General features: G+C 36.5%; 1 protein-coding gene across 9 annotated transcripts in view; it reads right to left on the bottom strand.

The window, feature by feature from the left end:
- MYT1L (myelin transcription factor 1 like) overlaps positions 1 to 12,670 on the bottom strand; it is a 303,376-nt gene that overhangs the window by 222,437 nt on the left and 68,269 nt on the right. For all 9 annotated transcript variants that reach the window (XM_066314864.1, XM_066314863.1, XM_066314867.1 and 6 more), the window contains exon 2: positions 1,923 to 2,037. The gene's annotated coding sequence lies outside the window, so the exon portion shown is untranslated. The remainder of the gene's footprint in view (positions 1 to 1,922; positions 2,038 to 12,670) is intronic.

Genomic DNA, 12,670 nt, shown 5'->3' with positions numbered 1-12,670 from the left:
GTCAGCCATGTCAGGTCTCAGGAATGTCAAGATAATCATTAACAAAATGTATGCATCTGATAAACTCTACAGATAAAAAAAATATCGAGCTTTAGATATGTTTTATCTAAAAGAAAATGGCTACAAGAAAATGGGGAAAATAACATCAGCAAGTTTTAAGGTAAGCTGTTGCAGCACTGCAAGAGCCAATATGAGAAATTCTGTTTACCAAATACCAAATGTAAGAAGGCAAACATTTCAGTATGGGCTCTGGTGCTGCTGGTAACTTCTTATGAGTTTCCTCTCTCTCTTTGTGTTGGCGAAGGACTGATTCATTTTTCATCCCTAAGCCCATGTTCCTAAATTGTCTGGTTCTGTAGAAGACTCTACAACGGAAAGATCCTTCCATGAATCCACTTAAATTCCTCATGTACATTCCCTCACGTCTCAGACTTCAAAACTATTTTCTTTAGCAGTCCACCAGAAAGTTCTACACAGATGCCTCATGATCCCAAACTACAGCACAAGAAGTTCCACGAGCTCAACCAACCTGAGCTGAGAATCCATTTAATCATGTCTTGCATATTCTCATCCCACCTTTACATATTCTTTTACTGTTTTCTTCTTACACTTCCATTTCAAATTATCACTCCTTTCCACTGGGACATACTGTGTTTCATCAACTCCGTAAAGTACATTGGCAAAACATAAATCACAGGTAAATTTTCTTCTATATCTAATCCAAATTTTCCCTATAATAAATTAATTACTATCTAATTCAATTAACTGATTCATGCTTCATCTTATTTTAATATAGAATTTCTGAGTTTACATTTACAACTGCTGTCCATCATCATCAAAGGAACCAAGTCAGTAGACCAATATAGTATATATATGTCTCTATCTTATAAATTAGTTAGTTTTCAACTGAACTTCTTGAGTTTCCTTTGAAGAGTGGGACTTGTCATTATTGCAGAGTATACGCTACTAATAAAGTATTCTGGTGCTCTTTTGGGAAAACATAAGGGATATGCAGGAAAATCACAGCACAACTGTGTCCTGTAATATTAGCTCATAAAGGTCTGTGACAAATGGCCCTCCAACAGCTGATCAGCAAGGAATCTGATACCAGCCTTCTGAATTTCTGGACAATGTATCAATTTTACAAATAAAACTTCAGCAGAAGAAAAATGATTCAAGAAAAAAACCATTGTGATGAACACCAAGGGAGTACCATCTATTTTCTCTGTATTCCACATACATGGAATGCAAATATACCCAGCATTTTAAATAAGTTTGCAAGCAATGCTTAAGAAAAATGCATTCCTCAAAACTAAAATGGATTTCATCATTACGAGCCTCTGAATTCACTTCATCCACATTTTGTACACTTACACACTCAATTTGTACACTCATTTGTTTTTAATGCCAACACTGTTTTTAATGCCAGGCTGTGATTGCCTGGAGATAGTAGGATGACAATAGGGGACGTCACACTTCATAATAAATATAGACACAGTGAAAAAAAATAGCAAGTTTTCCAACCTATCCATCCTGCACATCTGCCTCTACTGTTACTGTTTAATGAAATAAAATTTCCTATTTATTTACAATTAATTAGTACTACCTTTTTGATTTCACAGTAAAAGGAGTTTCAGTGCATTCAGGTCCAAAAGGATTCAGGCACTCATTCCTATTCTGTGTAACTTCAGCAGTAAGAATAATATATGCATCATCTAATTTAACTGCAAATGACTCTTTTAGCATGAATTGTCTGTTTAAAGATAATGCACAGCAGAATTCTTAACTGCATCCCAGAAGTCATGCAGCACCAGGCAGATAAGATCACAGTGGTTACCAGGGGTAGCAAATGGGAAAAGCACTACAGGAAATGAACTCTTGTCAATAATCTCAAGAGAGTGCTATATTTAGGTCAATTGTACCTGAAATCGTTTGGTGGGGTAATTGCTCTTTGGTACAGACTCTGCTCTCTGAGCCTGTCAGAGTGCTGGTAGGTCCTCTGGATTGAATTCACCAATTTTCTTCCAGACTCATTTTCTAAAAATAAAAACAAACAAACAAAACAACTTTAATGATGGACAGCAAGCTTACCAGAACACAGAAAATCACTCATGCTGTTTTAGATTTTAAAATATATGTTTTCAGTGAATCCATTTAATACAAAAACATATTTCAATATCCAACTGATTGCCTAAATTTTTTTAGAACAGAAATTTATTAAATTCTTCAGATTTTTTATGTAGCCCTCCAAAGACTTCCCAGATCTATTGAATATCTACGGTGATTTAGAGTGCTTTTGCTGATCAGTTAATAGTCAATGCAAAATCAGAATGCTTATTAAATCTTATGATGCATCCCAGTGCAATAGTATCCTAGCTTTAATTCAGGTTGAGTCCTCATCTGAAAATATGGGTTATTGTTTAATAATTTAAGATGGTTATTCATGTGTACTGAGAAATGTGACAAACTCAGTTTTAGGAATCCAATCTAGTAAGACACATACTGGTCTTTTATATCAGTTAGCTGGATTAATCCAGATACCAGAAAACAGCACCTACTCATTCTGTCTTATGATTTCTTAAAAGAAATATTTTGCTTTGATAACACAAAGTCTCCAGCAGAATCATTCCTTCTTCACATTAAAAAGTAAGTATTAACCAGATGAATTTTAGTTAGGAAAAGCCTCCTTTAGCAGCTACTCAGCATGCATTTACTTTGTACAGACAAGATACAGCATCATATCTGTAGTCATTACCTAATGCTTGTGATTAGCTCCTACTGTAATTAAAGAAAATGTCATGATACAACAATATTGCTGAAGAATATACATGTACTTTTTTTAAAAAAAAACTACAAAGGGAATAAAAGACACTACTGAAAACTAGAGTAGGTGCATCAGTTATTTTAGCTATTGTTTTTTGTGAAGAACTTCAAAGATACTCATTAAACAGAGTAGATGGCAATAACAGACAAAGTGTTAATGGGGCAGCAGTGGAGTGTGTCAGGAAAATGAAGAGACCCTGAGGGGCCCACCATGCTGTCTATGCTCAGCTAAATTCACCAGCATTACCATAAATCCTCTAAAAGATACTGTACTCAATTCCTTATTTGCTACTTTTCAGGCAACGGAATATTCTATGAGATTGGAAAATGGTATTATTTTCTATTAAACACACTTTGCAGGTAAATACACTAAATATTTGCATGCACTACTATTACTTTTTTTTTTTTTTTACAATTTTATAAAAACAAAGAGAGGGTCTTTTAAACTTCAAAATAGTGTGTGGATCTATATGAAAATTTCTGAAATCATGCCCAGCAACAGAGCCTTTAAACAAAAGAATCATCATTTATCTCAGAAAATAATTTTATAATATAAAGACCAAATTTCAAAATTAATTTCTCAAATGCATAATTCAACTGGCTAAAACAAAATCATACATAAACCAAATAACCTTTCATCATAGTTGAAAATTATTGATTTCTACTTAGTGGGGGGGTTGGTTTCTTTTGGGAGGGGGGGTTGTCTGTTTTTGTTTGGTTTTTGGGTGATGCCTTAAGTTTTAGATTTCATGTTTTTCAGGTTCTGTGTTACCTAGGGGTGTAATTCTGAGCCTCATATTAAGTGCCAGTGAGCTCTCTGAACAGAGCAGGTAGACAAAACAAATCCTTTTCCTGCTGAAGACCAAGGATAACAAGTACAACTTTCAGGCCCAAAAGCACAAACAACAGTGGACTGATGAAGGAAAACAAGAAAGAATAGGACTTCATAATCTGGAGCTGCAATTGGACAATTAAACTCTAATATGCAAATGGACCCAAACTTATAAAAGTGTAAGACCTTGTGACCAGTCGTCCATTTGGTGACCATTTTAAGTCCACCTTGGGTGTAGCCCTGGTCAGGCTCTTGTTCTGCCCAAAGTGGACCCTAAGGGACTTTCAAGAAATATCTTACTTTATTCTCTAGCTCTGTCCAGTCTCTGTTTCAAGTCAGACTTCCCAAGGCATCATGGGGCTTGGTTTGATTTTTTTTTTTTTTTTCATTTTAACGTGGAATTCTGAGCCATTCATTCATAAGCCATTCATTCCAAAAATGTACTGGTTAAAAAGAAGTATGTTATATAGGACTATGCATGCATCTTTATGGTAACCTTATTGTGCCTTTGATGTTAGAACGAAACTTTTCCAACATAAGGATAAGTGGATTTATTGTTAAGGAGAAGGCGGCTGCAATATGCTGTGTAACATCAATTATAAACACATTCATCATTATCCACAGAAGAAAGGTCTTAATCAAACTGAGAAAGGCTTCAGGGAGCCTCCTCCCGCCCGGGGCGGCGGCGGGGCCGGGCTGCAGCACCACGGACAGCGACACTCGCCTCCTGCGCTCCGCGTCCCAGCACCCTGCTCAGTCTGACATTCCAAAGACCAAAATAATGGGCGAGGCTTTTTCCAGTCTTCTCCCAATGCCATTGTTTTGATGTCTACCTACGAGTTTTAATTCTTGGAAACAATGAGAACTAAAGAACTAACAGATCTGAAAACTGCTTGTTGAAATACTTCAAGACAGACCTTGGGCTCTGACATTGCTGGCTTCCACTATGTGCTCTTGACCCTCCAAAGAGCCAATATCTAAAAGCAGTCACGTGTTTTTGGGGATGAATGTTTTGCATATATAAATCTCCACATGGGGAATACCTATTCAGAGCCTGCCTCAATACCAAATGCTTGGCAAATGCACACACAGCCACACACAACTAGTTTGCCACTGAGAAAACTGAAAAATAAAGACCCCATAGTTATCCATTCTTATTCTATGAATGATAATAATGCTTTGTTTCAGGAACCCAAAAAAGCATTCAGTTACCCTTGCAGAAGTAGAAATAGGGTACTTGTAAGATGCTGAAGTACAGATTCTCCTTACTGCCTAGCACCCAAGCAAAGCACATTTAAAAGACAGATTAAATGTCATGGGCTCTGAGATGCCCTAAGCGATGCACTTTGCAAATGAATGGCAAAAACACCTGGAATGGATACTTTATCCCTATAAGCAGTGGATATTTTAGTAGCAGACAAGAAAAATCTCACAAAAAGGTTACATTCTGACTGATGCTGAGAACCAGCAATTCCCAGAAAGGTCATGAAGAGCCTCCAGTTCTTATTATCCCTGAAGGTGCGGGAAACAATCTGAACCACTAAAATAAAATCACAAGAAAGCATCCACCTCTCAAGCAAATACTGCCTGCCTTTAAGAGATTGTGTATTTCCTTTCATGTATTTCAACACTAGTGGTCACTTGAGTTATTTCTATTTTGCTTTAGTTTTTTGGAGGTTTTTCTCGGGCAAAATGAGGTAATTACAATTATTTCAAACACTTTGAGACAGTTTTAAAAATTATTTAAATATTTTCTCTCATATTAGGATTTATGAAGCATTTGTGATTATCAATAGATTTGAGCAAATATCAGTTTGCATGAATTTACAGACACTAAAGTCATGCTTCTTATTCAGAATAATGTATAAATAAAAATACATGGGCCTAGTCCCACTACTGCTGACATTAGACAGACATCTGTCTCACTCTTCAGTGGAAATACCACCATAACCAAACCTGTAGAACAAACATTAAATCAAAGGCCAAGAAATATAGCTACAAAAAATTCAATCAAAAAATTAAGTGAATAGCAAATAAAGTATTTTCCAATCAGAATATAAAGTTCTAAATCATCTATGAAAACAACTTATGGTGAAATTTTTTTTCTCTATCATTATGTTTGCTGTATTACTTTCTTCACTCAATAGCACACTTTGAACTACAAAGTGTAAGCACTTGTGAGATTTTACATTAACTTCCATGTAATACCAATAGACAGTCTTAGTGCCAACCCTGCTTTGAAATAAATGTTTTCTAAACTTATAAAACTCCATCTATTAAAAAAAAAAAAAAAAAAAAAAAAGCACAATTAAGAAAAAGTGATCTGGTATAAAAAATCAGGTACATAAATGCCCTTCTTTAAGGAAGAAGATATCCAAAGTTGGCATTTGATGCTCTTGGAAAATTTATGAACATCATCATTGAAAGCAGACAGTTGCTGAGCATCCCTGTTAATACTGAATGCCATGTTTCTTATGTGAAGTGTAGCCTGGTTAGGATCTATGGTTTAAAGGATCAATTGCTGCCAAACAAGAATTTAAAACCAATGAGGAAAATACACAACTGACACTGAGGGGATCTTTTTGGAAAGGCGTTGTGCATCCCTCACATGGTAGATGTCTGAAGCCCACTGGATAAAGTGTGAAACAGTGTACTAGCACCTGAGTGAAAAAAAAAGGAGGCTCTCCTGACTGCAGAAGGTAATGAGGATGGTAAAAACACAGTGTTTGCAGTGTTACTGGCTCTTGCAGTGAAAAGTGTGTTCACTTCCAGGACAATATGGGATTTGAAAATTGCCTTTAAGTAGGAGGATGGCACACAGGGCTGCACTTTGAAACCTTACTACAAAGCAAATAATTTTAGGCGAAAGGCAATTACGTTAAGAGCTGTTGATTTGGAGGCATTTCCAATGTCAACCTTTGGGTGTACAGATTCACCTTCTCAAAACAATGCTACCCAGAGAGCCAGAGCAGAATAAAATCAGGGGGCAAGTAATCAAAACAACTTCCAATGATTAAATTAAGTGTAGGGTAGAGAACTGATTTGCCTTTCCAGATCTTTCCTGCTGTTTTCTGAAGCCAGCTGGAGGCAGTGATGGCATCTTAAGGAAAGAAAACCACAAACTAGAAAAATGGAATTGTATAACAAGTATTATCCTACAGATTACAGATCTACACACAGCAGATTATGAACTATATACAGCAAGAGCTGTAGCAAATTTGGTTTTATCTTCCTTCACCAACAACTATTGGAGAAGAGTTCTATTACCAGCAAAGGCAGCAAAGCATTGTGTGGCAGATTTTGGGCAGGGCTGTTTCCACAGTCTATTGTGCACCAAATGTCAGAGCCACCTAATGACTACAGGTGAAAGCACCAAGCATCTACTGACTCTTCTGTGGGAAAAGGCCTATTGATGTCATCTCTTGCCACAAGTTAAATTTTTATTCTCTCTCCTTTAATCCTTACCTGAAATCACTTAGCAGCAAGATTATCTTTTGAACAATAAAGTAAAAGTGCAATATGTAACATAAAGAAGCCAAAATGAAAGAGACAGAGCCTGGTCCAGAAAACTGTATTTGTACATTGGATCAATTTCCAGTGTCTCAGTTTGATAGTGATTTAAAAAGTCCTATGTTGTATCTGAGCCATGTTTAAAAAAAATTGACACATCTTTTAAGCCTAATGACCAAAAATGTAGATATATTAAAGAGAGGCTAACAGCTACTGATCTTTATCTTCCAGCAATTCCCAGAAAAATGAAAATAATGGGCAAGGAGGAAGGGCACACAGAAACCTTACTCCTATTTTGCCATATCAAACAAGCTTGATCAAGCGGAAGTATTTTCATACATCACACTGCTGAAATCTGCTTTACCATTGTCAGGACAGAAAAGAAACACATATGGAGAGATTCTTTCACTGTCATACTCCGTCAGCCCAACAGCAGTCACTTGGAAGCTGCAACTTCTCATGTCCCTTGGCCAGTTCAAACTGATCTCAACTGACTCCTCTTTATAATAGTAATTTATATGAAGATACATAATATTACAATTCTCAGAAGCAACAGATAAACTATGTGTAACTGAATTAAATGCAAAAGAAAATCTGTTAGCACCATACTGATCTTCGTAGCAAATATATAAGAAATGCCCTTTGCAGCATTTTTGAAGCCCATCATATAAGCTAATGCAAAAATATCATTCTGGATTTGAAAATTACCATTATGTATACTCAGTTGCAACGATTTTACATCACAGAAAGTACTGTTGTGAATAAACTTACTGTTGCTTTGTACCGTATTCACAAAGACTCGCCTGAAATGGAAATCATTTCTATTTTAGTGACATTTGACAAAAAAAAAAAATAGAAGTCTAAATAATGTTTACAAACTGGCCTATACTTAGGATTAAAGTTACAGGATGATGCATCCCGAAAGGAAAAACAATATTTACTGCTAGTTATTCATTGCCCTTCAATTACTTTGTTTTTATAAATACTGACTAATCAAAGACTAAAACTATACATGACTATTCACGCACTAAGAATAATTGTTCTTAAGTGTAAACAGAAAGGATAACTCTCCTGTAAGGCTGACATTTGTCTGCACAAACAACTGGAAAACACTGGAGAAAAATGAATATGTTCCTACTGATCGAATTTTTTTGCAAATTAGTTGTGAACATATTAGAGCACTAAATTAATCTCAAAATGCATTTATAGTCAAATCTAACCATGGGTATTACTCTGGCATGTTAAAGCAGTTTATGGTTTCAGACTATCTCTCAGATGACCTTAGCCCAGAAATCCTCTCTTCCTTCCCCCTTACATTCACTAGTACTGTCAGGTAAGAGAACAGTAACTGCTATCACTCATTAAAGCAGTGCCTCAGATGCAAAGGTGGGGTATCCCACAGGAGACAGACATGGCAAAAGTTACAGAACATAAACACAACATAGAACCTTCGGTAGCAAACAGTCAAGAAATCAGAATATGCTTCTGAACAAATGCATTAAGAGGACAAAGCCTTGGTGTCATCTGATGCTGGTAAAGGAGATTTCATATGAGTCCTGGAATACTCGTAGGGCAAGTTCCTACAAGAGACTGACTTCCAAGAGTGTCAAAAGCAGAAAACTAAGGTTAGCTGATGTATCAGCTATAGTGGAAACTGCATATCAAAGAGATGTACTAACATATTAGTAGAATGAATGTAAAGCATTCATGAATGGAAGTGTAATCTGCAGATACAGATACACCAACAGGTGTACAACTTGTCTCCAAAGATACAGAAACTATATAATTATTGAGATATGTTTAGAATTCATTATCTAATACATTACAGCATGTTTTACCCCTGTACTGGTAAATTTGTATCAAAAGAGAAATTAAAAATGCTTGACTAGCCAGTAGACCAAGTGCTGAATAAATAATTTATGGATTAACAGATACTGCAACATAAGACAAGCTAAAATTCTATTTAGATGCAAAAATATTTTAGGGGCGCAACAATAGAGGTGTTATCTTAAAAGAAAATGTAAGGAAATTCCACAGGAGTCCTAACATTCATAAATTGCAGGAGGAAACTTCTGCCCTTCTATCATCTCCCCTGAATTATAGAACTTCTCCCACTCAATGTATTGTCCAAGAACTTCAGGTTTCTCAGTGAAAACAAGCAATTGTCAATGATTGTGCTGGATGGAAAATCATAAAACTGGAGCAGATAATGTTAACATACTGTGTAGTGCCAGAGGAAACAATGGCTTTTGCAATGGGCACAGAAGATGCAGATCAGGTAAGAAACTCTTCTCTTTACAGTAAAACTGTTTAAGACTTATAGAAAGAGACAGTGAGACAAGTATTTTAAAATAGTCCATGGTCTCATGCAATAGGCTGAGCCATCAGTGAGCCACAGTCAGCTCCCTGTCACATGCCAAAAGGTCATCTCACAATGAGTCTGAAAATAAAGCATGAGAGGAGGACCTCTCTCCCTTAGGTGTGAAGGATAGAAGGGAATGCAAGAGACATGAGAAATTAAAAGTCGGTGCTGAGATGCTGAAGACCACATCTGCATTGCCAAACAAAAGACACAGAGCAAAGCAGAGACAAGCCAGGAGAGATGGGAAAAGGAGACAAGATGTCTTAGGGATAGGTCACTGAGGAAAGGGGAGAAGCTGGAGGAAAATATGGCAGAAAACCATAAATGGATCTCAGAGAAAATTAAAACAGATCTTAACATTCTTGCTGAGAAAGATGAGATGTGTAAAAAGTGAAAAATTAAATGGGGTAAGAGAAAGATTTATTAGAATAAGCTGAAGCTTTTCAAGTTCAGAGGTAGTGGCAAGAAGGTCATAAGAGTACCAGCTGAACATTTTCCATGATTTGCAATATTTTAACTTCTACTTTAAACTATTAAGGTGATTCTTACCTTTACAGCTGCTGTGTTAGACACCAGTGTTATCCAAAACCAGTCTGCATAATGTAATATTTGATCACCGTCCCCAGTAGATCCCAGACCATCACCATAATTAAGAGAATGGTATCAGGCAGCCTTTTCTCTTCACTCAGCAAGGTTAAAAGCTGTTCACTGCCATATTTCACTGCTCTAGCCCACTGCCTATTGTTTTCATTTCTTTCTTCAGAGTTTATTGCTTTGCAACAGATTTGAAAAATAATTAGGAATCTCCAGGGTTTTCTCACCATGTTCTTCTTTGATCCAGGTCTCATTCCCACAAAGGAAATAATTTTTTTACATCCAGGTCCTGACTAAGGACACATAGGTTCAAAACCTGCCCTTTTTCTCCTAAAAGTTCAAGGCAAGTATGGGTTGTTTTGCTACAGACAATGTGAAATCTAACAATAGATTCCTCGCTTGGGGCTGAGTTGCCACTCAAATCACAATAGAAGAGTGGGATTGTTGCAAGAGGAACAAACTGAGAGCAGAACTGCACCTCAAAAGGCTGCCAAAATGGACACAGAGAGGTCTCTAACATTCCTGCACGAGGAATATCAGCTAGGGCTTGGGTATCTGGCTACACATCAGCATTCCAGTAACAATGATGAGATGAAACGGTGAAATACAGACTTCTGTAATTCACAGCCTTAAACCTTGCTTATTTTCATGGCTCCAAAGAACAAGAAGTGGCTCTCTGAAACCCAAATTCTCCAAGTATTTACATGTCCAAGAACTTTTGAGGTTCTGAACCTGAATGCTTTAAGTGATTACCTAAGGAACACTTAAGATTAGGAGCAGTATTTAACACCAGTACTCGTAGTATATTAGGCAATCTATCACATAAAACCAAGATGTATTTACAACAGGTTTCATCTTGTTCACATTTAAAACTACAAAAAAAGCCCTATTTTTAGTAAAAGACAGCAGCATAACACCCATGAATATAGGTAAGACACTTAGAAAGTCTCCCCTTGTGTTACCCAACTACTTGAGGAGTATAGCATAAATTTAAAAACTGTCAGCAGTTTAGACTGAAATGAGGATAAGTTAGGCCCTAAAACAACTGTTTAACATCATCAGCTTAGACCTCAGATTTTTTTCTGTGTATTTTAAATAATCATCACTACCCTAGATCAAACATTTATTGCAGAAACTCAAAGGACTTCTCACCCAACTTTTCCTAGCAGTTAATCAATAAATCTAATTAAAAAAACCTTCAACCTTCAATCATTCAATTGCTCAGGACTTTCAGTAATACAAATTACAAGGAGGAAAGACTCTCGACTTGCCATGATGAAGAAGCCTCAAGAATTATTAAAACCTAAGTGCAGATAGTTTGGCTTGCCAGGCAGACAGCAGCGTAACAGTACATCTGAGTCACAGCAGTCATGCATCCTCACGTGCAAAGTCAGTGACAGCCCAAGCAGCTGTGATTGAAAAATGTCAACAGGATTCCAAAAAATGTTTGTGTTAGTTCAGGTTTGGGGGCAAGTACAAGCACAGCAACAACCAACAGGTATCCACCCCAGCATGGTTGTGTTCCAAGAGCACGGAGAAGCAAGAAACCAATATGCTGAATATGAGACAGGCACAAACTATCAGATGGAGAGGAAAATGCAGAAGTACTAAGGCAGAGTGAAGAAAAGATTATGCATATCATGGCATATGTTACCTATAAGGCAAAATTTCAGTATGCAATTCCTATTTACAATACACAAAACACCCTTCATTGAAATGCATGAATTTGTCAATACAAAAGTCATTAATGTTTTCTTTCTAAAGAACTGATTTATAAATCACAGAGTATATTTCCATTGTGGAAACCTTTTTATTTAGAAAACTATTTAAAATTTACATTCATTTTCATTTAAAATAAACAAAATATGTTGTAATGCAAAAAGGTTGTGAAAATAAGAGGATTTAAATAAAACCAAGCACACGTTGCTGTCAATAAATATCATGAGACATCTGAAAAATTTTAAATAGTTGAAAGGTTAAGGAAATGTAAAAATATGAATGGAAATGAGAAAACATTTTCCATCTACTTTCCCAAGCAAACAAAAAATTACAAAAAAACATGCAAAAAATTGCATTAACAAACTTCAGTAACTTCACTTAACCACAAAATCTAGTCATGAATAGGCTGCTACCATAAGGTAAGACAGGTTGCAGACAGTCCTTTATGTAAAAGCAAATGTCAAAAGAAAAGCTCTGATATTTAGTTGTGGGCTCCCACTTTTCACACAGGCATTTCCTAAATCCATGTTTGATGAGCTTCTCCAGCTATAAATTCTGTAAATTCCCTCTGGAGCAGTGCAGAGTGTGCTTCATGAAAATGTCATCTGCCAGCACTGCAATTACTCACACTCCAGCAATCATGTGCACAATGCAGAATGGGTCGAATTCAGGTGAGAACGAGAACCAGCAATCAAGCCTCTGGAATTGAGAACAAAGCCATTTTCTTTCATTTGCCATCAACACAACCATCAAGGCCTTAATTACAAGGCAAGTGTCAAGCCTGGCTGCTGAAAGGCTTATTATTATCCAGCTCAGCTTCAAATCAGTTT

The sequence above is a fragment of the Sylvia atricapilla genome, chromosome 3 (assembly GCF_009819655.1).
Source record: "Sylvia atricapilla isolate bSylAtr1 chromosome 3, bSylAtr1.pri, whole genome shotgun sequence".
Taxonomy (NCBI): Eukaryota; Metazoa; Chordata; class Aves; order Passeriformes; family Sylviidae; genus Sylvia; species Sylvia atricapilla.
Note: the sequence above shows the minus strand (reverse complement) of the source record. Positions and strands in the feature narration are given on the sequence as shown.